Source organism: Pteronotus mesoamericanus, unplaced genomic scaffold (assembly GCF_021234165.1).
Source record: "Pteronotus mesoamericanus isolate MK-2021 breed Mesoamerican mustached bat unplaced genomic scaffold, CSHL_Meso_final contig_59, whole genome shotgun sequence".
NCBI lineage: Eukaryota > Metazoa > Chordata > Mammalia > Chiroptera > Mormoopidae > Pteronotus > Pteronotus mesoamericanus.
In genome coordinates, this window is record NW_026555206.1 from 6701125 (window position 1) to 6725435 (window position 24311).

At 37.3% G+C, this 24311-nt stretch overlaps 1 protein-coding gene, 1 non-coding gene and 1 pseudogene across 3 annotated transcripts in view; 1 reads left to right on the top strand and 2 right to left on the bottom strand.

Moving 5' to 3' along the window:
• Positions 1-24311, bottom strand: part of LOC129076316 (PDZ domain-containing protein GIPC1-like) — a 140106-nt pseudogene that overhangs the window by 37491 nt on the left and 78304 nt on the right.
• BMPR1A (bone morphogenetic protein receptor type 1A) overlaps positions 1-24311 on the top strand; it is a 179899-nt gene that overhangs the window by 25120 nt on the left and 130468 nt on the right. The window lies entirely within an intron of this gene.
• Positions 2007-2133, bottom strand: LOC129076339 (small nucleolar RNA SNORA64/SNORA10 family). Its single transcript, XR_008529740.1, has one exon. It is a non-coding gene; the product is annotated as a small nucleolar RNA SNORA64/SNORA10 family (small nucleolar RNA).

Below are 24311 nucleotides of genomic sequence, written 5' to 3' on the forward strand. Positions count from 1 at the left end.
TGAAGTTGATAAGTAGGAAAAAAAGCTTGATTATCGAGTAGCTGATGAAGAAATAGAAACATTGTCAAAGATGTATGTACCTTTTAAAAGGGTCAGATGTTTTTATAAGGCTAAAATTGATGGTTCCCATGTCACACATTTCCAGAGGAAAGAAAGAAAATGCAAGAGCGAAGGTGCTCTTCAAAGCTAGCATAACTGTCCCTCTTCTCAAGATTAATGTTGTTAAATGTAGAAAATAAAGTACATTGGATTACAAAGGAAGCCAACAATATTGAAATCTGTTATTAAAGTCATTAAAAATTTTTGGATATAGCATATATGTTCTTTTATTAACTCATTAAGTAACCCAGTGGTGGGTTTTAACTGCCCTTTCTTAAAAATAATGATAAGCAAAAATAATACTTTGAGTTTTCTGCAACAATGTAATTTGATAAAAATATCCAATTTCTTTTGGTTATAGAGCTACAGGTACTGCTAATACTACCTTGGGTTTTGCCTTTTCTCTTAATTAAATAATTAGGTTTAAATTTCAGTTAGAGGTTAGTGAAATCACAGATGTAATTTTTTTCCTAAGTTAATGGATCTCCTGACACTTATGAGAACTGCTGCAACTGAAACTTGCTTCACACTGGAGGACTCTAAAGTCTTTCGCGTTCCATTCAGGTGGTGGAATTTTCTCTTCCTGACTACTTCACCTTTGATCCTGGAGATGGGTTGTCCTCCTTGCCCCTCTTTGCTGCTTCCACAGCACTCTCCCTCCCACCTTACTTAACATCAAACAAAAAACATAACTTAGAATCTCCTCATCAGACAGTAGCACCTACTACTATTCCTTGTAGCATTCCATGGAACCTTGGCTTACTCTTTCTTTATGCCTCTCTTATTCCATGAAGATTTTCTCTTACACTGCTCACCATCTCCAGTACTACTTTATTCTAATTCTTTATAATCTCATCATCCATTTGGGTGATTCTTCCACTGCCTTCCTGGCTTTTGATTTCTTGACCATCTCCAGTGTCCTCCACTGTTCTTCATACTGCAGATCTTTTTATTATATGCATATTATTAAATGCTTATTATTTATTATAGTAACTGTAACTCCTTCCATAATTACAATTTCAAGTACCATACTCTCTAATAATCACTTGTTAACCTTTCCAGCTCATGTCTTCTAGTACAATCTTTTTTCCTCACTGGGACCTATAACCCATTGATCCTATTACATTTTCACTGTTTCTTACCACACTCCTCCTTATATTCTCACCCTTATTCAGTTTAAATCTTATCATCAGTCCTAAGTGTTCAGTTGCAAATATTTTCAACACCCTTTCCCACCCTACATTGCTTGGTTGGTAAAATTCCAGTGCTGGATAAATCCAGTTGTGCCTACTCTGCACTTTATAAAATATAAAGAAAAAAAAAGATTTCACTTATTTATTTAGAGAGAGGAGAAGGGAGGGAGAAAGAGAGGGAGAGAAACATCAGTGTATGGTTGCTTCTCATGCACCCCCCACTGGGGACCTGGCCCACAACCCAGGCATGTGCCCTGACTGGGAGTTGGACCTGCAGTCCTTTGGTTCACAGGCTGACACTCAGACTACTGAACCACATCAGCCAATTTTAACATAAAAACAATGTGCAGTTTTTATGTTAAAAAAATTCACATAAATTTACCCTCAAGTTTTCAAGTATACAGTACAGTATCATTAATTATGTGCACATTGTTGTTACAGATGACTTACAGAACTTTTACATCTTGCCTGACTGAAACTCTGTACCCATTGAACAACTTCCTGTTTCCCTCTATGGAGCCCCAGCCCCTGTCAGCCACCATTCTATTTTCTGTTACTATGAGTTTGATTACTTTAGATTCTGCATGCAAGTGAAATCATGCATTATTTGTGTTTTTGTGATTGGCTTTTTTCACTTAGCATAATGTTCTCCAGGTGCATCCATGTTTGTAGCATATTCCAGGATTTCCTAAATTTTTTTTCCCTTTTCTTAGGCTCTCTTGTGCCCCTCCAGGAAAGAATGGCCACTGTGAGGCCAACCTAAGGTCCTGATCCTTTCTCTCTCCTCATTACAAAAGCCACACGTGTGCAAACAAGTGCAGCTATGCAGAACTGAGAGATGGGAAAGTTAGATTTTCTAAATTTTTAAAGGTTGCATAATATTACATTGTGTGTATATACCACATATTCTATATATTTGTTTTTTAATATTTTTCAATTACATGTGACATACAATAGTATATTAGTTTCAGGTATGTAACATAGTGACTAGACATTTGTATAACTACGAGTACAAAGTGGTCACCCAGATAAATCAAGTATGTATCTGAATCCATATATAGTTATTACAATATTGTTACCTACGGACTAGCTCATTCATGTCTCATTTCCAGTCTTGATGTGGCTTCTTCTTAGTATCCTTAGTGTTTTAGGTACACTTCAGGCAGTTGTCAATGATGGCGGTCTGTAGTTTAGCTGTCATTTTGATGCCATGGGAGAAGATGAATAAATTGTTTACCTACTCTTGTCATCTTGACCAGAAGACCCTGTATTCATTTGTTGGTGGAGATGTAGATTGCTTCCACTTTTTAGCTATTTTGAATAATGCTGCAGTGAACAGGCTGTTCAAATATCTCTTTGAGATCCTGTTTTCAGTTCTATTGAATATATCCCCAGAAGTGAGATTGATGGATTACATGGTAGTTCTGTATTTTAATTTCTTTGAGGAGCTTCCGTATTGTTTTCTATAGCAGATGCACCATTTTATAAGTGTACCAACAGTCTGTCGCTTTCCAATTTCTCCCCATTTTGAAACACTTGTTATTTTCTATTTTTCTGATACTGGCTATTGTAACGGATATTAAGTGGTATCTCATTGTGGTTTTGATTTGAATTTCACTGATAATTAGTAATTTTGACTATCTTTCATATGCCTGTTGGCTATTTCTATACAGACATACCTTATTTTATTGCAGTTTACTTCCTCATGTTGAAGATACTGTGTTTTTTACAAGTTGAAGGTTTGTGACAACCCTGCATTGAGCAAGTCTGTCAGCTGTGTTTTCCATCAGGCTTGTGTGATGGTTAGCATTTTTTAGCAATAAGGAATTTTTAAATTAAGGTATGTATATATTTTTTAGACATAATGTTATTGCACACTTAATAGACTATAGTGTAAACATAACTTTTATATGCACTGGGAAACTAAAAAGTTTGTGTGACTCACTTTTTTGCAATAACCACTTTATTGCAGTGGTCTAGAACTGAACCTGCAATGTCTCCGGGATACGCCTGTATCATCTTTGGAAAAATATCTATTCAGGTTTGTTGCCCATTTTTAAATCAGGTTGGGTTTTTTTTGTTGTTACTGACTTGCAGGAATCCTCAATATATTCTGGTTATTAACACCTTGTCCAGTATATGGTTTGCAAATATTTTCTTTGATTCTGTAGGTTGTCTTTACACTATTTAGATTCTGTCCTCCTCTACACAGATGTTTTTAATTTTTTTTTTTTTGCCTTTGCTTTTGGTGTCATATCCAAGAAATTATCTATTCCAGTGTCATAAAGTTTTCCCCCTATATTTTCTTCTAGTTTTATAGTTTCAGGTCTTTTGAGACTTTAACCCATTTTGAGTTAATTTTTGTATGAGGTATAAGATAAAGATGCTTCTTCATTCTGTTACACTGTAGATACTCAGTTTTTCCAGCACCATTTGTTGAAGAGACTATCCTTTTCCCATTTTGTGGTATTGGCACCCTTACTGAAGATCATTTGACCATACTGGAAAGAGTTTATTTCTGGTGCCTTTTTTTCTGTTCCATTGGTCTATTTGTCTGTCTTTATGCTGGTGCCATAATTTTTTATTACTGTAGCTTTGTAATATGTTTTGAAATCAGGAAATAGGAGGCCTCAGCTTTGTTGTTCTTACTCCAAAGTATTTTGGCTATTCAGGGTCCTTTGAGATTCCACATGAACTTTAAGATGTTTTTTTCCTATTTATGCAAAAAAAAAAAAATGCCATTAGGATTTTCATAAGGATTGCATTGAATCTGTATACCACTTTGGGCAATATGGACATTTTAACAATATTTAATGTTTTAATCCATGAACACAGGATGTCTTTCCATTTACCTGTGTCTTTAGTTGTTTTCCAGCAATGTTTATAGTTTCCAGTGTACAAGTCTTTCACCTTCTTGGTTAACTTTATTCCTAAGTAGTGTGTTTCATTTTTTTAAGATTATTTACTGCCTTTTTTTAAAAAAAAGATTTATTTATTTTTAGAGAGAGGAAGAGAGGGAGAAAGAGAGGGAGGGAAACATCAATGTGTGGTTGCATTTCTTGCAGCCCCTGCTGGGGACCTGGCCTGCAACCCAGGCATGTGCCCTACATTGGGAATCGAGCTGGTGACCCTTTGGTTCACAGGCCAGCGCTCAGTCCACTGTGCCACACCAGCTAAGGCTCTATTTTTTTATATAAAAATTTCTATATTTCATTTACAGTTGACGTACAATAGTATGTATTTTGAGGTGTAGAGCATAATGGTTAGGCATTTACGTAACTTAGGAAGTGTTCCCCTCAATAAGTGTAGTACCACTCTGGCACCATACATAGTTATATTTTTTATTATATTCTCTATGATGTACTAATTTAGATCTCCTTGACTATTTTGTAACTGCCAATTTGTACTTTTTCACCCAGCCTCCTAACCTGCCTCCCATCTTGTAATCATCAGTTTGTTCTCTGTATCTATGAGTTTGTTTTTGTTTTAATTATTTTATTTTTTAAAGATTTTATTTATTTATTTTTTAGACAGAGGGGAAGGGAGGGAGAAAGAGAGAGAGAGAAACATCAGTGGGTGGTTGCCTCTCACACGGCCCCCCTCACTGGGGACCTGGTCTGCAACCCAGGCATATGCCCTGACTGGGAATCAAACCAGCAACCCTTGGATTCGCAGGCCGGCATTCAATCCACTGAGCCACACCAGCCAGGGCTGATTATTTATTTTATTTTAAGATTCCACATATAAGTGAAATAATATGATATTTGTCTTTCTCTGGCTGACTTATTTCACGTAGCATAATTCCCTCTGGGTCCATCCATATTGCAAATGGTTATCTCATTCCTTTTATGCCCAAGTAGTATTCTATTGTGTATGTATACCATGTAGTCTATATGCAGTTGTTCGTATATTTATTTTTAAAAGATTATTTTTATTTTTACTTATTTTTTAAAATTGTATTTTATTGATTATACTATTACTGTTGTCCAAATTTCCTCCTTTGCACCCTTCCACTCCACACACCTCCCACTCCCTCAGGAAATCCCAGCACCTTTGTTCATGTCCATGGGTCACGCTTTAAGTTCTTTGGCCACTCCGTTTCCTACTTTACAGCTCTGTGACTATTCTGTAACTACTAATCTGTACTTCTTAACCCCCTCACCTCTTCATGCATTCCCCCACAACCCTATTCCCATCTAGCAACCATGAAAACACTTTCTGAATCCATGATTCTGTCTCTGTTCTTCTTGTTTGCTTAGTTTGTTTTTTAGGTTCAATTGTTGATATTTAAGTATTTATTGCCATTTTATTGTTCATAGTTAACGATCTTTTTCTTAAGTCCCTTTAACATTTCATATAATAATAATTGGGTGATGATGAACTCCTTCAGTTGTTTCTTGTCTGGGAGGCCCTTTATCTGCCCTTTGATTCTAAATGATAGCTTTGCTGGGTATAACAATCATGGCTGTACATCCCTGCTTTTCATGTCTGTGTATTTCTTGCCAGTCCCTTATAGCCTGCAGAGTTTCTTTTGAGAAATCAGTTGACAGTCTTAGGGCAACTACCTGTAGATAACTACCTCCTTTTCTCTTGTTGTTTTTAAGATTGTCTTTATCTTTACCTTTTGGCATTTTACTTATGATGTGTCTTGGAGCGGGCCTCTTTGCATCCATTTAGTTAGGGATTCACTGTGCTCCCTGGACTTCGGTGTCTGTTTCCTTTACCAAATTAGGGAAGTTTTCTTTCATTATTTTTTTCAAATAGATTTCCAATATTTTGCTCTTTCTCTTCTCCTTCTGGCACCCCTGTGATGTCAAAGTTAGAATGCTTGAAGTTGTCCCAGAGACGGCATACATTATCCTGGTTTTTTGGAATCTTTTTTTCTTCTCGTTCTGCTTTTTGTTTGTTTGGCTTTTTTTGTTTGTTTTTTTTGTGTATGTTTAAAATCATTTATTTGATTCTTGGCTTCATCATTCTACTTTTGTTCTCTTGTAAATTGCTCTTTATTTCAATTAGTGTATCTTTTGTTTCTGACAATCTTTTCTATGCTGTTGAAGTCCTCACTAAGTTCCTTGAGCATCCTTGTAATGAACTCTGCATCTGACGGATTGCTTATCTCCATTATGTTTAGTTCTTTTTCTGGAGTTTTGTTCTTTCATTTGAGCATGTTTCTTTGTTTCCTCAGTTTGGCAGCCTCCCTGTGTGTGTTTCTGTGGAGTAGGTTGAGCTGCTGTAATTCCCTGTCCTGGTGGCATGGCCTAATGTAGTAGGTGTCCTGTAGGATCCAGTGGCACAGCCTCCCTTGTCACCCAAACTTAGGTGCTTGAGGTGTTCCCTTTATGTGGGCAGAGTACACCCTCCTCTTGTAGTTGATCCTTGATTGCTGTTAAAAATTCAGTGGGAGGGATGGATCCAGACCAGTCAACTGCAAGGACTGGCTGTGACCACTGAGCACCAACCTCTGCCCTCCATGGAGGATCAGCTGTTCAGGGGCAGGGTGGTGGTGCTCTGATGTGGCTATTAGCTGTCCCTAAGGTGTGCAGGCCCTAGGCCTTCCTGAATGGTGCAAGCCAAGGTCAGCCCCCACTTGTGTTTTGTCCAGGGCCACCCTGCCTGAGCTATAAAGCAGTGTGAGATGACTGCTACTTGTGCTGAGCTTGGAGGTTCTCAGGTGAAGTCAAGCTGTGAATCTAGGCTGGTAGGTGCTAGTGCCATGACTGGCACTACTTAGCAGGAGGTATGTGGGCTGGGGGCTCACTGACGTCAGCTGTTGCTTGTTTGAAAGGAGTTAGGAAGTTGTGAAGCATGAGTCAAGACCAGTCATTTATATGAAAAAGGTACTGTTAACAGCTGTAAACTGGGTGGGACAGAGCCTCAGGGAATCTCCAGGGCAGGGCAGACACTGTTAGCCTGTTTGATGGAGTCTTAGATATGGTACCCACCTCTGGCTTTTTGTGGGGAGTGTCCACAAAAGTAGCAATAGCCTCTGCCTACCTTATGGCTGGGAGAAAGCTGTCCCTCATCTCCTGCCTTAATGCCAGACATTTCAGTTCCTCCCTGTATGCCACTGGTGCCTTTCAGGCTGCTGCTACCTTGGTGCTGGAGCTCAGAGGGAGTGAGTCGGTGTAAGTCCGTGTGTAGGTTCTTTAAGAGGAGCTGCTTGGGATTCCAGCAGTTTCATCCACCAACTCAATATCCACTGGTGTTTGCAGCCAGAAGTTATGGGGACCTATCTTCCTGGCACTGGAACCCTGGGCTGGAGGGCCTCGTCTGGGGCTGGGACTCCTCATTCCCAAGATACTTATCCACCACGCGTGGATGTGGGAACCAGCCCATTCCTTATCTCTGTCCCTCTTACCAGTCTGGGTAGATGTGGTTTCTTTAATTCTGTAGTTGTCAGACTTCCATTCCACGTGTCTTCTGATGGTTCTGAGTAGTGGTGGTTCTATGGTTTAGTTGTAATTTTGATGTGGTTGTGTGAGGAGGCAAGTTGTGTTTACTTACGCCTCCATCTTGACCCTAAGTCATTCATTTATTCTTGGAGGGCCGGGAAGAGAGGGAGAGAAACATCAAAGAGTGAGAGAAACATTGATCAATTGCCTCTTGCTTGTGCCCCTCCCAGGGACTGTGCCCACAACCTAGGCATGTGCCCTGACTGGGAATCAAACTAGACCTTCCATTTGGAGGGATCATTCTCAACCAACTGAGCCACAGTGTTTAGGGCTTCAGCTGTTTTGAAGGACACTTAGGTTGCTTTCATATTTTGTCCATTGTAAAAGAAGTGTCCTTTGTTTCCTGTTTTAAAGTCTATTTTGTCTTTACAAGTATTTGATACAAGTATTGCTATACCAGATTTTTTTTTTCATTTCATTTGCATGAAACATCTTTTTCTATTCCTTCCAGTCTGTGTGTGTCTTTTAATCTGAAGTGGGCCTCTTGTGGGTCGCATATGTAAGGGTCTTGTTTTCTTATCCATTCAGCCACCGTATGCCTTTATTTTATTTTTTTCTAGAAAAATATAACAGGTTTGTTTATATTGTTAGTTGCTCACTGAAACATTTTGACTTGACTGATGCTTTATGCCCCACAGTTATATAAAAAAATGCACACACAGTGAAAATGGAAAAACTGCCACTACCTGATTTCTGTCCCCTATTTTCCACTTGCAGTCATACATGTAGGTATCTTTTGACCCCATGGGGAAAAAATATCTAATGTTCAGAACTAAAAATAACAGGAAGAAGAGGATTTTTTTTTTGAAGAATGAAATGTTTCTCATCATAGTGGATTCTTAAGGACATTCTCTGTATGCAGCATGCTAGCTGGATGTCTTTGGGCATAATTGTTACACATTTGGCATGGATAGCACACAGGGTGCTGTCCTCAAAAAGGCTAACCAGATAGGTCTCACTTACCTCCTGCAAAGCACCAATAGCTATACTCTAGAAGCACAGATCTGTTTTGAAGTCCAGAGCAATTTCTTGCCCCAGATGCTGGAAGGGAAGTTAGCAAAAGAAGTTCAGTGGACTTCTGATAATGTCTAATTTCACTAAGTGCCGTGGTACCAGGCCTGTCATGATGAGGTTTCTTCACCCCTCCAGTAGAGGGTGTGCTCTTTTGAGTGGCTTTGGTAGCCAGTTGCTTCCTTAGTGCTTTGCCACTGGTTGATTTGCAGACAGCCTGCTTTGTACGAGTCAGGGTAGAGAGACCTCATTACTCATTCTCCTCCTTCGGCTGGAGCTCAGTGAGGTTGAGGAGGAACTTGCATTAGAGAGTGATAGCAGCTGTGAACACTCATCCTGTGTCTAGGTTGTGGTTTAATACAGTCTTTAAGAAGTACCTTTAACATTTCTTGTAATATTAGTTTGGTAGTGATGAACTCCTTTAGCTTCTCTTGTCTTGGAAACTCTTTATTTCTTTTTTGATTTTAAATGATAGCCTTCCTGGATAAAGTAGTCTTTCTTTTTTTTTTAAAAGATTTTATTTATTTATATTTGAACGGAGGGAGAGAAACATTGGTGAGAGAAACATTGATCGGTGGACTCTCTCACATGCCTCACCTGGGGACCAGGCCCAAAACCCAGGCATGCATCCTGACCGTAATTGAACTGTCAACCTTTTGCTTTGTGGGATGATGCTCAGTCAACTGAGCCACGCTGATCAGGGCTGGATAAAGTAGTCTTGGTTGTAGGTCATTGCTTTTCATCACTTTAAATATTTTCATGCCAGTCCCTTTCGGCCTGAAATGTTTCTGTTGAGAAGTTAGCTGACAAGTCTTATGGGAGCTCCCTTGTAGGCAACTAACTGCTTGTTTCTTGCTGCTAAGATTCCCTCTTTGTGTTTAACTTTTCCCATTTTAATTCTGATGTATCTTGGTATGAGTCTTCTTGGGTTCATCTTGTTTGGAACTCTGTGCTTCCTGAACTTGTATGTCTGTTTCCTCCACCAGGTTAGGGAGCCTTTCATCATTTAATTCTTTGTTTTTAATTCTTTGGTCTCTGTTTTCTTCTTCTGTTACCCCATTGGTGCAAATGTTGGTACATTTGATGTTGTCCCAGAGGCCCCTTACACTGTTGTCTCTTTTTTCTTGTTGTAATTGGGTGTTTTCTGCTACCTTGCCTTCCAAATTGCTGATTTAGTCCTTTGCTTCATCTGATCTGCTGTTGGTTGCCTCTAATGTATTTTTCATTTCAGTTACTGTAGTCTTCACTTCTGAATGGTTGTGGTTTATCATTTCTGTCTCTTTGTATAAGTTCTCGCTGCTTTCATTTTTCTTCCCCTAAGTTCATTGAGCATCCTTATAACCAGTGTTTTGAACTCAGCATCTGGTAGATTGCTTGTTTCCAATTTTGGCCACCTACCTCATGTTTGTTTCTATTTATTAGTTTAACCTGCTGTGTCTCCCAGTCTTGGTAGTAGGTGTCATGTAGGCCCCAGTGGTGTAGACTACGTGGTTACATGAGCCAGGTGCATCACAGGAGACCCTTGTGTGGGTTGTGTGTCCTCCTGATGTAGTTAAGCTTTGATTATTGTTGGTACATCAGTAGATGGGATTGACCCTCAGGCTGACTGGCTGTGAGGACTAGCAGTGACTATTGTGCTGGGGCTGACCCCATGGAGCAGAATTCACGTCATTGCAGCTGTGGTGCCTGCTGAGTTCACCCTTTGGGGGTGTCGTTTTTGGAGCTAATATGATGATGCTCTCCTGTGGTCTGAAGCTGACCAACTGATTATGTTGGTTCTGGGACCTCTTGGGGTAGGCTGCATTGTAAGTCTAGGTCAGCTGCTGCCTGTGCCATCCCCGGCCACATTGTAGGAGCTACAAAAGTCTGTGGTTGATAGGTGCCTGTGCTGGATTTGGAGGCACCTGGCAGAGAACATTCTGTCAAAGAGGGCAGCTGCCTTTAGTGCCAGGGATGGTTAGCAAGAATTGCAGGGCACATGAGGGGCCGCTGCTACTTGTTTGGGGTGTGTAGGCCTTTGAGAGATTTTACAAAGTACATAGCACTGGCTGAGGCTGCCAACTTGTGAGGAATAAGTGCTGAATGAGGTTTGGGTTGGTACTTGGGTGGGTGGTTTGAAATATCAGAATCATGAGGGTGGGCTGAGCAGTGTTAGCCAAGTTGGTTGAGATGAGATATGGCACCAGGCTATGCCTGCCAGCTGGGATGGGAGAGGACTCAAGAAAGGAAAAATAGCACCTGACCACATTTCTTTTACAATCATAGCTTCTCCATCCCTCACTCTGAAACTGCTGCCCCAGAACTGGAGCTCAGAGCTAGTGAGTCTGTCAGTGAGTAAGTCCGTGCGTGGGCCTTTTAAGAGGATGCCTGTCCATTGTCTTATCCAGATGGAATCCCTATTGGTGTTCACAGCTAGATGTTATGGGGACTCTTCTTCCTGGCACTGGTGTTCTGGGTTAAATAATCCAGTGTGGGGCTGGGACCCCTTTCTTCTCAGGGTGCCTCTCCACAGCTGATACATTCCTCTTGATTCCTAACTGCCATATGTTGGTGTGGGAGCAGCCCATTCCTCATCTCTACCCCTCCTACTAGTCTCAGCATGGCTTCTTTATGTTCTTTCTTATATGTGTTCTGTTCAGCTAGTCTTCAGGTGATTCTGAAGGGTGATGGTCCTGTGAGTTAGTTGTGATTTAGATATGGCCATGGGAGGAGGTAAGTACAGTTTTCCCTACTCTGCCATCTTGAGTGGAAATCCAGTGTTGTATTCTTTTTGATACTGTTGTAAATGGGGTTTTCTTAATTTCCTTTTTGGATTGTTCATTGTAATTGTATAGAAACGCAACCAATTCTAGTGTGTAGATTTTATATCTTGTGGCCTTGCTGAATTTGTTATTAGTTCTAACATGTTTTTATGGATTATTTAGGATTTTCCACATATAATATCATGTTGTGAGCAGAGATAATTTTACTCCTTCCTTTCTGATTTGAACGACTTGTTTCTTTTTCTTGCCAAATTGCTCTGTGTAGGGCTTCAAATGCATTTTGAATAGAAATAGTGAGAGCAGTCATCCTTGCCTTGTTTCTGATCTTAGAGGAAAAGCATTCAGTTTTTACCATTGAATATGATGTTAGTTGTGGGCTTTTCATGTATGACTTTTATTATGTTAAAAATTTATGTTTTTATATTTTGTGAAATACTGTTTTTATCAGAAAAGGTTGTTGAAATCTGTCAAATGTTTTTTCTGCACCAATTGAGATGATCGTATGTTTTTGTTCTTCATTGTGTTAATGCAGCATATTACATTTATTGATTTTCCTTATGTTGAACCACCCTTGCATCCAAGGGATAAATCCTACTGGGTCATGGTGTGCAATACCTTAAATGTGCTGTTGAATTCAGTTTCATAGTAGTTTGAGGATTTTTGTATCTGTATTTATCAGGGATATTTGTCTATAATTTTCTTTTCCAATGGTATTATTATCTGTCTTTGTTATCAGTTTAATGCTGAGTTCATAAAATGAACTCCTGTTCAGTTTTTTGGAAGACTTTCAGAAGGATTGGTGTTAAATCTTCTTTAAATGTTTAGTAAAATTCTCCACTGAAACCATCTTGTCCTAGGCTTTTTTTTCTTGTTGGGAGACTTTTGATTATTGATTCAGTCTCCTATCAGTTACATGGTTTTCAGGGTTTTTTTGTTTGTTTTGTTTTGTTTTTTTGCCTCGGTAGGTTTTATGTTTCCAGGAATTCTAGGTTTTTCAAACAGTTGGTGTATAATTATTTATACATACACATACGCGCGTATACACAAACACACACACACACACAAATATATGGTCTTTTAAATCATTTTCATTTTTGTGGCATCAGTTGTAATATTTCCTTTTTCATTTCTGGTTTTAGTTATTTGAATTGTCTCCCAGTCTAAGGGTTTGTTAATTTTGTTGGTCTTTTCAAATAACAAATTTTAGTTTTCTTCATTTTTTTCTATTATTCTATCCTTTATTTTGTTTATTTCTCCTGTAATTTTTATCAGTTTCTTCCTTATAACTTTGAATTTAGTTTGTTTTTCTTACTTATTTGTAGAGAAAGGGGAAAAGAGGGAGAAAGAGAGAAACATTGATGTGAGAGAGAAATATCGATCTGTTGCCTCTTCTATGCACCCTGGCAGGGGACTTAACCTGCAACCCAGGCATATGCCCTAAGAATCAAACTGGCAACCTTTTGCTTTGTGGACCTTCACCCAACCGAGCCACACCAGTCAGGGCTAGTTTGTTTTTCTTTTTCTAGTTCTTTAAAGTACAGAGACAGATTGTTGGTTTGAGGTCTCTGTCACTCTCTTTCTAAATTGTAGGCATATACCACTATAAACTTCCCTCTTAGAACTGCTTTTGCTGTACCCGATAAAATTTTGGCATGTTGTGTTTTTGCCTTCATTGTCTCAAGATATTTTCTAATTTCCTTGTGATTTCTTTTCTGAACTTTAAGTTATTTAAGAGTGTGTTGTTTAATTTCCACATATTTGTGAATTTTCGTTTTCCTACTATTGACTTTTAGAGTCATGCTGTTGTGATTGGAAAAGATACTTGGAATGATTTCAATATTCTTAGTTTTGTCAAGACTTTTTGTGTGACCTAACACATGATCTGTCCTAGAGAATATTCCATGAGTGTTTGGAATAAGAAAATCCTCTGTTTTCTTAATCAATCTTTTTGTCTGGTTGTTTTATCCAGTTTTGAAAGTGGGTTAATGAAATCTCCTCTAGTTATTGTTTTACTATGTCTTTCCCCTCAGTTCTGACCATTTTTGCTTTTTGTTTGGGTGCTCTGATTGTACACTTGCACTTTTGCTGGTGAAAGTGGCTGGAAAATTAATTTTGCTGCAATTGTTCTTGTTTCTAGTTAATGACCATTAAGGTCAGATGAGTTTCTTAATGTTGCTTAGCAATAGTTTCAGGTTCATTTAGTTTCTCAGTCTGACTTAGGTGTTGATCATTTAAACCTTCTCCTCAAACCTCTGAGACCACCTTCTGCGTTCTTCACTGTCAGTACATAACTTGGCTTTTCATCTCACCGAAACAGTAGATGCCATAAGATGATAACATCAATTAAGTTCCTTTCCTACATTTATCCATCTTCATCTGTGCTACATGTACTCTGATTTTTCTGTTGTTATTATGGAATGAACTAACCATGCTTCTTGGCAAGGGCCACAACTTCCAGTGTTCTGTAGCTGATTCCATCTTTTCTCTCTTACGTTATGCAGGATCACTCTTATCAGCACATCAGTGTACTCTTTCTTCTTTCATATTAAACAACAAAACCTTTACTGACTTTACTTTCCCTTCTAACTGGTGCTCCATTTTTCCCTCCCCCCTGCCAAAAGAAGTGCTTGTACTTTGTTTCTAGTTTTTCTCCTCCAAATATGTTATGACTCAGCTCATTCTAATTAGGCTTTCCCTCCCAGCACCTTGCCTAAACTGCTCTTATGAAGGTTACCCATGACACTTTCTTTCTTACCCTTGAAATATTTGAGCTATTAACAGTGTTTGACACAGATGGTCACTTATTCTGTCCTGGAAACACTTTCTTCACTTGGCTACCAGGACTGCCTATTCTTAGTGTGCATCTCAGTCTTTTTTTGTCATGGAGTATCTCCAGTGCCCAGTCCTTATACCTCTTTTTTAGTCCTATTTATTCCCTTGTTGATCTTATCTGACCTTAATGCTTTGAAAACATGTGTGTGCTGATAATGCCCAGCTTTTACTCTCTACCCTGAACTCTTCCTCAAAAATGCATGTTATAGGTCTACTTGGATGTCTAATAGGCAGCTGATCTGTATGTAGCTTTCCCTAAAAGGAACTTACCATTCTTTGCCTCACTAACTTAATATGCCATGCTTAGAATGGCTTCTCCTTGTCTGAAAATACTAAAACAAAAACAAAAGTAAAACTATTTTCTTCTACTTTAAATATCTTATCAATCTACAAATTATTTTTGGTCTAAGGAGCGAGATGGGGCTCAATTGGTTTTTAAAGACAGATGGCTATCCAGTTTTCCAACAAATCTTAATTGAATAATCTGTTTTTATTTTTTTGAAATGTAATCTTTATCATTTTGTGAATGATATAAGGGTTTAAAATCACAAAAACACCCATCTAATGATTGCGTTATAGATTTTACACTTTTAAAATACATGTAATCTCAGTTCAGAGTGTATGAAGTAGAATAACTGATAGTGGGTTTTTTAGAAAAAGGAATAATTAAATAAATTAAATAAGAGTACAGAAACAGAGTCATATTTTAAAATTAGTGTATAACAGACCAGGAACCACACACCAGTGGAGGAAGGGGTCACTAATTAATGCTTTGATACTTGGATTTTAGTTTGGAAAAAAAATAACTCTTATACCTGAAAAACCAATAAAACAAATTTAAAGTGGAAGGCAACAGTGGCATATGAAATAAATAACCATATGGAAGCTTTTACTCCAAAATAAAATATACAGGTTTGTTGAATAAGTACTTAGGTTAGGAGTAAAAGGCTGAGAACAGTTAGTTTACATGGGTAGAAATACTTAGTAAATCATCACATGTAAAAATGCTGTCTGTGTTTAATCCCAATTAAAGGAATGGGGAAGTGAAATAGTCCCAAAGTTACACTACACATCTATTAAAATGGCAGAGTTAAATATTGATAAGAGGAAATAGATAGTACATCTATTTTGCTAGTGTCATAAATTGGATCAATCTCAGGGGAAAAGAATTCGATTAAACATACATTTTAGGGGAAAGGTGTACTATGAGGCTAAGGGTTTGATCTTAAAATTTCTATTTATTGGTGGCATACTGTATCTCTAGTCTACCTAGGATTTGTTTCAGGGAGCCTAGACATAAGGTGAGTAAACTAGTGGACTCAAGGCAGAAATATATATAGTTTTATAAAATAATAAGTAACAGAAAAAAAGCCCCGAATTTAAAAGTGTACAAAGGACCTGAATAGATGTTTCTCCAAAGAAGATGTACAAGCAGTCAACAACAGAGATTAAAAGATAGATAAATGGTTAATATCATTAGTGCAGAAAAGGATAAATTAAAACACAAGATGCCACTTCACACTCACTAGGATGGCTGTAATAAAAAATACAGATAAGTGTTGGTAAGGATGTGGAGAAATGAGAACCTTGTATACTGCTTGTGGGAATGTAAAATGATGTAACTACTTTGGAAAATAGACTAGCAGTACCTCAAAAAGTTAGACACAGAGCTAGTATATGATCCAGCAGTTCCACTCCTAGATATATACCCAAGGGATTTAAAAACATTTTAATAGAAAACTTGTACACAAAAGGTCACAGCAGCATTGTATTGCAGCCTCTCTAGGCTGGGCAGGTCAACTCAGGACTCAGGTTGATGGAAGAAGATGCATGGAGCTGTGGGGATGCTTGACATGCTTTTATTTGGGATAGTCACACAGGCCAGAAGGCCATGTCTGGGGAAATCACACAGGCCGCAAGCCTGTGTCCAGGTTGGTGACCTGATTCCCCACCTGGTCCAAAGCTCCTGGACGGAAACAAAGCAGGCTGCAGGCCAGAAAGTGAAGTAACCTAGCATGAGCTGCACATTCTAGCCTACTCAAGGCTACAGGGCAGTTTATTGTACCTGGTCTCAAGGCCGTGAGACCCAGGCTCGAGGCTGTGAGAACACTGCTTTATCAGGCTCCTTCAAGGTTGTGAGAAGCTGCCCCCCCCTAGTTACCCAAGCATCTGGGTGAGGGAGCCAGACTGCCTCCACTTACCCTACAAGCATTATTTATAACAGCCAAGAAGTGGAAACAACCCAAATGTCCATCAGTTGGTAAATAGATAAAATGTGGTCTATGTATACAATGGAATATTCACCCATGAAAAGAAAAGAAATGACTCATGCTGCAACATGGATTAACTTTGAAAACATGCTAAATTAAAGAAGCCAGTCACAGAAGACCACATATTGTATGATTTCATATATATGAAGTGCCCAGAATAGGCAAATTCATAGAGAAAGTATTTTAGTTAGGTGGAGGGGGGGTTTTGGGTGTGTTTGGTAATGCTTGTTACTAGGTTCTTTTTTAAAGGGTGGTGAAAATGTTTTGGAATTAGATATGGTGATAGTTGTACAAGTTTGTGAATATGCTGATAACCACTGATTTTTATACTTAAAAATGAGTTTTATGGTATGTGAATTATTTCTCCAAAAATTAACACTTCAGGGACCCTGACAGTGGCAATTCCAAGTTTTGGTATTCAGAAAGTAAGTAGTTTAGTCTTTGGGTATATCCATTAATGGTTTCCAGTTTTGTTTTTGCTTCTAACAAAATTGAAGGATTTTTCAATTCTAGTATTCACAAATAATAAATTTGTTAGCTGCTAAGTCATTAATAATATTCTGGATGGTAAATCACTATGGGAGTTCTCAAGAAATAACTCAGAAGGAATTTTTAAAATTATGGAAATCTACTGACAAAATCACTTCCTTTTATCTATTTTTATGAACAAAGTTTCTCAGTGCTTTCCTAAAAAAAAATCAGAAAAGTGGAGACTATGTTGCATCATGTCATTTTAGCAATATTTATTTAGAGAGATGAATGAACTAATTGGAAAAAAACCCCATCCACCTTATTAATACATTTCCAGTAAAATTTTTACCTCTAATGTTAATTACTTATAAAATCTTTAACATGTCTGTCATTTAAATCAATTATATGTTAATAGTAATGATAATTGAAACCCAAATAAAATTTTTAAACTATTTATTTTCAGAGGTAATTTTAAACTGCAGATACGTATGGCTGATTAATAGTAGGCTTTCAAACAAACTATTACATATAGGGCAAAGGGAATAAGATGAGCTCAAGGAGGAAAAAAATGTGAAATTGCTTTAAAATGTATCATGGTGGGTGTCAGGTCATAATGGCATTTGGATTCTCTTGAACAGATTTGAGTCATGTTACAGGTTTATTTAAAATGTTGGTATTGTTGGTATTTACAATATACCAAAATTCTTTGCAGTTATCTAACTTGTGAAAGATTTTTCATGTTGTTAAAAATGTGTGAGGGGTTATATAGGTTTTTACAGTTATATTTGGAGATGCTTAAGCCAGAAAAACTATTGACCAGTAGTTGGGTAAGTCCCAAGTTTGAATTGTTTATTGCTTATTGGTGTGTAACCTTAACTTCTCTAAGCAGTTTTCCCATAACCAGAAACAAAAATTCAAGCAAAAAACATCTCCCTGGGCTGCTGTGAGGATTAAATAAGGTCAGGTAGGGAAAATGTTTAGCATAGCACCTGGCACTTAGTACTGGCTACTAACATTTATTGAGTGATTATTACATACCATGTACTTTTCAAAGTGCTTTACACATGTTTTCTCTTTAATCCTTCTCAAATCTTTGAGGTAGAAATTACTTGTCTTGAATAAACGGGTTTAAACCAGAGGCTCATGCTCTGGAAAGCAACATGATTTACTGGTTAGGTGCATTAGCTCTCAAGTGCAATTACCTGCGTTTGAATCCTGCCTTTACCACTTAAAGCCACTGTGTGGCTTTGCTGAGTTTTATGATGGTCTGAATTCAGTTTCCCCATCTGTAAAATGGGATAATACTAGCATAAAGTCAAGGACTAACATTCAGTACTATACCTAACACAGTTCCTTGGCAGGTAAGTCTTTGAGCTGTATTCAGTACTTTAAACCCTGTTCAATAGCCCACTGCCTTCTTTCTGAAAACTCTTCTATTAATTCTGTTTAATTGATCTCATTCTTTTTGGTCATCACTGCAGTCTTTCCCTAACAACTTTACGTCCTTTAATCATCCTTCTAACTTTTTCATCTGCACACACATGCTGGTGTGAATGAGGCAAGAGAAATTTACTTGGATCTCCGTTTTGGGATTTTAGCATTTTGTATTTACATTTGACTTGCTGGGAAAGGAGGAGGAAGAGTTAAAAGGTAAATAGCATTGGGCCAGAATGTCATTAGCAACAAAATTTGTCTGTAGTAATGGATACCTGTATTTTTATTTCATCTGTACAGGTGGCAGAATTTCTGAATAAACATTTGCTCACTCACAGATTGTTTTTTGTATTGTAAAATAGTGTTCAGTTAAACATAGTCTTCAGTTAATTTAAAATATAAAATAGTCAATTCTCTTAGTCCGTTCAGGCTACTATTACAAAATACTATAAACTATGTGGCTTATAAACAACACAAATTTACTTTTCACAGTCTGGAGTCTGAAAAGTTCATGATCAGAGTGGTGGCAGATTAGGTGTCTGGTGAGAGCTCACTTCCTGGTTCAAAGACAGCCATCTTTTCTCTGTATGCTCACAGGGCAAAGAAAGAACAAGGGAGTTCTCCAGCATCTCTTTAATAAGGGCTCCAAACCCATTCATGAGAGTTCCATTCTTGTGACCTAATCAGTTTCCTCCCAAAAGTTCCACCTCCAAATCATCACCTTGGGCATTAGGACCTAACATGAATTTTGGAGGTACACAAACATTCAGTCTCTAGCAGGCAATTATGTAGTATGGTTGGTGTATTCGTTTCCTATTGATGCTGTAAGATAAATTTGTGCTGTTCAAACCACAAACAGCACCAATTTTATAACCTTATAGGTCTGTCCAACACAGGATTTACCAGGTGTCTGCAGGACTGCATTCCTTTTCTGGAGGCTCTAGGAGAGAATTTGATTTCTTTGCCTCTTCTGGCTTCTAGAGGGCAAACACAATGCTTGGTTTATAGCTACCTTCCTACCCATCTTCAAAGCCAGCAAGGTCTCATCTTTCTGACCCTTTGTCATCTTTTTTCTCCCTTTAATCACAGCTGGGAGAGAGGTTCTCTGCTTTTAAGGACTCCTGTGATTAGATTGAGCCCAAAAGGATAATCTCCCCATTGAAAGCCTTGTAAACCTTAATATCTGCAAAGTCACCTGTGCCATGCAAGGCACCATATTCGTGTGTTCCAGGGATTAGGTCATGGATATCTTTAAGGGGGCCATTATTCTGCTACCACAGTTGGTTTTTAGTCATTACATAACATTACACTGTTTATTTTGATAAATGTAAGGATTGCAGTAGTGGTTAAGTGGGAAGATTTGAAGTTGGACCTGATGTGTATTAGTGAACTTGGACCTGTTTCCTCGCTGGTAAAATGGGGATAATGCTTACTAGTACATATTGAAATAGAAATAATAATTAAGGGCTATAGTCTGGAGCCAGGCAACTTTTACCAAACTTTTTGTGACTGTCTCCACAAAGCAATTTGTGACCACCTGAGTTTCAAATTGTTATAAATGTAGAAATGCTTTGAAGCTTATACAAATTACTACATATAAAATTTTGATGGTACTAATGTTAAATATCTTTAAAAAAATTTGTCAGTGGTGAAAATGTTCAATATATCCTTTGATACCTAGTTAGCAATTTTTTTCAGGTTTTTATTGTTTTCCATTTTCAGACTGACTTGTCTCCTTTATTAAATTAAATAAATGAAAATATAATAGAATTAAAATGTATAACTTTGATCATTCTTTTAGCCTTTAAATTTAAAATTCAAATTTATTTAGATTTTTTGTGTTCTTAATTATTTCCTCTTCTCAGAACTTCTTAGGAGCCAATTACTATCTTTGTTGTAGAAGCCCACCTGTATTAGTAAGACTAATTGTAAAACCTGAGCTGCATTTTTCAGTCTTGGTTAGTAGATATTCAAGTAGCAAAAATGTAGTCTTCTTTTATAATTGTTTGTCTGTGTACTCAGTGTTCGACACAAATACCACTATACATATATTAAGCAAAAATCATTTTAAAAAGTGATTTCTTATTTTTTCCCTTACACTGTAATAGGGAGTAGATTTTCCTCAAGTAGTACAAAGATGCCATTTTGAGAGGTTAAATTACTTTCTAAATGTTGCCATGAAGAAAGAAAAGAGATCATGTTACATGTTCTTTGTTGAAGGGCCTGCCACTGCACTTCAAGTTTGGAGCCTCACTGGCAAGGCTAGAATATGTACTTGCTTTATTATCTTCAACCCTGCTCTGACTCTGGGAGCAACAGACTTAGACATTTTCCCTGATATGGCCCCCCAAAGAGAATCATTTTAACTTAAGTATTTGTAAAATTTGCTGCTTAGTTTTTCTTTTAAAGGCTTTAGTTTTATATAGTGTAGCTTCCAAGTAAACCTACAGATCATTTCTTTGAATATTTAAAGTCATAAGTAAAAAAATATTTTCTTTGAGACACCTATAAATTATATTTTAATATTGCAGTTAATCATAAATTTAACTCGTTTATATTGAATTAAATTTAGAAAGTTTTTAAAATTACATTTTGAGAAAAAACTTTTTTTGTATAAAATGGCATGAATTAGACTGTTTATCTGTTTCAGAAACTTGATAATAAAAAGTCCCCAAAGCAGTTACAGTATTTTCTTTGTTCTGTTTCCTTGCTATTCTTAGCTATATTAAGACCTTAAAAAGATTTTTCACATAAGCCCTCATAAAAATCTCAGTGCCACATTCTTTGTGTTAATTTGACTGTTTTATGTTGATATTTTTTTCCCAGCTCTGCTTTATGTAGAATATAAGCCTTTATTAACCTTTAGGGAATAACTTAAAAAATTTGGTTATTAAATTTGAGTGTATTTCATAAATATGTTTACATGTATCTGCTCCCATTTCTGAGGGTTTAAGAGCTTAAGCATTACTTATAAGCTTATAGCTCTGTTAAAACATTTATCAGTCCATTAAAAATGAGAAAACTAATTTTTCTCATTTGTAGTTATCAATTTGTGTAATACTTTCTGGAGAAAGTCACTATAATTAGTAATTAGATTATATCCTATAAATATAGTCACACTTGTATCAGTCTTTTTAGTATTTTGAGAGTAGGTGTCATATATTCTAAACAGACTATTTGTCACAACACACTTTTTCCAAAAGGAAAAGATAGAGCTGCTAAAACTTTGTGGTTGAGCATTGGGACTTTATGTTTTGTTTTGTCCTCTTCACACAGGTTCTCTCTCTAGCTCATGAGCTTTAAGTTATTTACATATTTTTTGCTCAATAATACGATAATGGATTTGCCTTTCTATGTTGTGGTCCTGATTCTCTACCCTTGCCTGTGCTTCCATTGATCCTTCTTGTGTAGTGGGTCCAAGTCTTCTCGGTAGGCTTAGCCTAAGTCTTAATTTCTCCATGAACCTTCATCTGGCTCTTGGTGTAAACCTTCAGACACTTACAAAGGAGCCACTTCACTGTAAAAGAGCAGTTTGTCCGTCTTACTGATTATCTTGAGGTTTTTACCCAGTCACGCCTTTTTTAATCCTCTCCTGAGGATATGTTTACTGATTTTAGAGAGAATGAGAGGAAGGGGGAGAGAGCAAGAAATATCAATGTAAGAGAAACATCGATTAACCGGTTTCCTCCCACATGTGTCCCAACTGTGGTTCGAACCCTTAACCTAGGTATGTGCCCTGATGGGGAATGGAAGCTGCAACCTCCTGGCATAGTGGATAGTGCTCCAACCAACTGAGCCACTTGGCTAGGGCCCAGTAATATCTTTTTACTTAAACTTACACACCTTTTTCAAAGTTATCATCTAACACCCCATTTAAATTTGTTGTATCACTTACCATGATTGTAATTAAATTATTATTTGTATAAACTTTTAAAAAAAGATTTTATTTATTTTTAGAGGTATGGGAAGGGAAGGGGAAAGAGAGGGAGAGAAACATCAATATGCAGTTAGCTCTCATGTACCCCCTGTTGAGACCTGGCCCACAACCCAGGCATATGCCTTGACTGGGAATTGAACCGGTGACCCTTTGGTTCTCAGGCCGGCACTCAGTCCACTGAGAGCCACACGAGCCAGGGTTATGTGAACATTTCTTTAAGATCTGTTTCTATTCTTATAAACTGTGAGTTCTTTGTGAGCAGAGCATCTTTTTTGGCTCATTGTATTAGTGGGCATAACCAGTGTTAGAGAGCCTAGCTCAATGTTTTGCTTATTAGCACTGAAGCTAAGTAGCTTTTATGTGACAGCAGCCAGTGAGCTTTTTATTTTATTTTTTTTAGTCCTCTTAAAAAAAAACTTTGGTTTTTGTAAAAGTTTTTAGCCTTGCCCTGACTGGCCTGCCTCAGAGGATTGGGCATCGTCCTGCAAAGTGAAAGGTCTCTGGTTCAATTCCTCATCAGGGCACATACCTGTGTTGCAGGCCAGGTCCCCAGTTGAGGGGTGTGCAAGAGGCAACTGATCACTTTTACTCTTTCTCCCTCACTTTCCTCTCTCTAAAAATAAATAAAATATTTTTTTAAAAAGAGAGGATAACCTAAAATAGAATTGTTTGTGTTTTAGGAAAAATAAGAGAGCATATACTTCTTTGTGAAAATAAAGAGTACTTGTGCATGTACCTGTCAAAGGCCACAGTTCAGGATTTAAGAAACAACTTATAGTAAGAACATGGTTAACTTGTTATATTTAAACCATTCAACATATTTAACTTTTTTTTTTTTTTTAGTTAACAGCTTTTCAGTTGCTTTTAATGGGGAATTTAAAATTTTATATATTAATATGATCTTTAGATAGTGATAACTTTGCTAAATCAATTTTAGTGTATTCTTGATTGGGATTTAGTTTACATTAAAAGCACTTAGAGGGATAGTGGCATTGAGTTTGATTAGTTTTTATATCACATGGCTTTCTTTATAGGGGAAGGTTGATGGGTGATTTCTTCAGTCTTTATTTGATGAACAACAGTGAATAATCCAAACGTTTGTGTTTTTCCTAAACATCTTTATTTTTTGAAAGTATCTCAGATATCTGTAAAAATGATGTATTTTAACATAATACATCAGTGTTGTTTTGTTTTTGATTTTTGTTTTACTGTTCTAATTCTTTTGTTGGTTTCTGCCTAGAGCAGCAGAAATTTATTTTCTCCTAGTCCTTGAGGCTAGACATCCAAAATCAGGTTGTCAGTGGAGCCATGCTCCCTCTGAAGGCTCTGGGAGAAAGATCTGATCTGCTTACGTGTGATAGCCTCAGGCATATGTTTTGGCTTCTTGTTGGCTGCCATCTTATCTTTTCTCACACGTCTGTGTCCAAATTTCCCCTTTTTATAAGGACTCTAATCATATGGGATTAGAGCCTGTGCTAATGACTTCATTTTAACTTGACCTCTTTAAAGATACTATCTCCAAATAAGGTCATTCTGAGGTGTTGAGAATTAGGACTTCCAACACAAGAATTTAATCCATTCATGTTTTTATTTTGAAATTAGTTTGTACTTAGAAGAGCTGCAAGGATGGCATAGTGAACTCCCACATACTCTTTACTTATATTTATTAATTTTTTTACATTTTTCACGTTTGCATCATTCTCTGATTCTCCTTTCCTTTACCTATCTACACACATACACATGATTTATTTTTTATGAACTTTTTGAGGGACTGAGATCATACATATTATCCTTTTTATCCTTAGTATTTCAGTTTCTCTTTTCCAAGAACAAAGATTATCTCAATCACA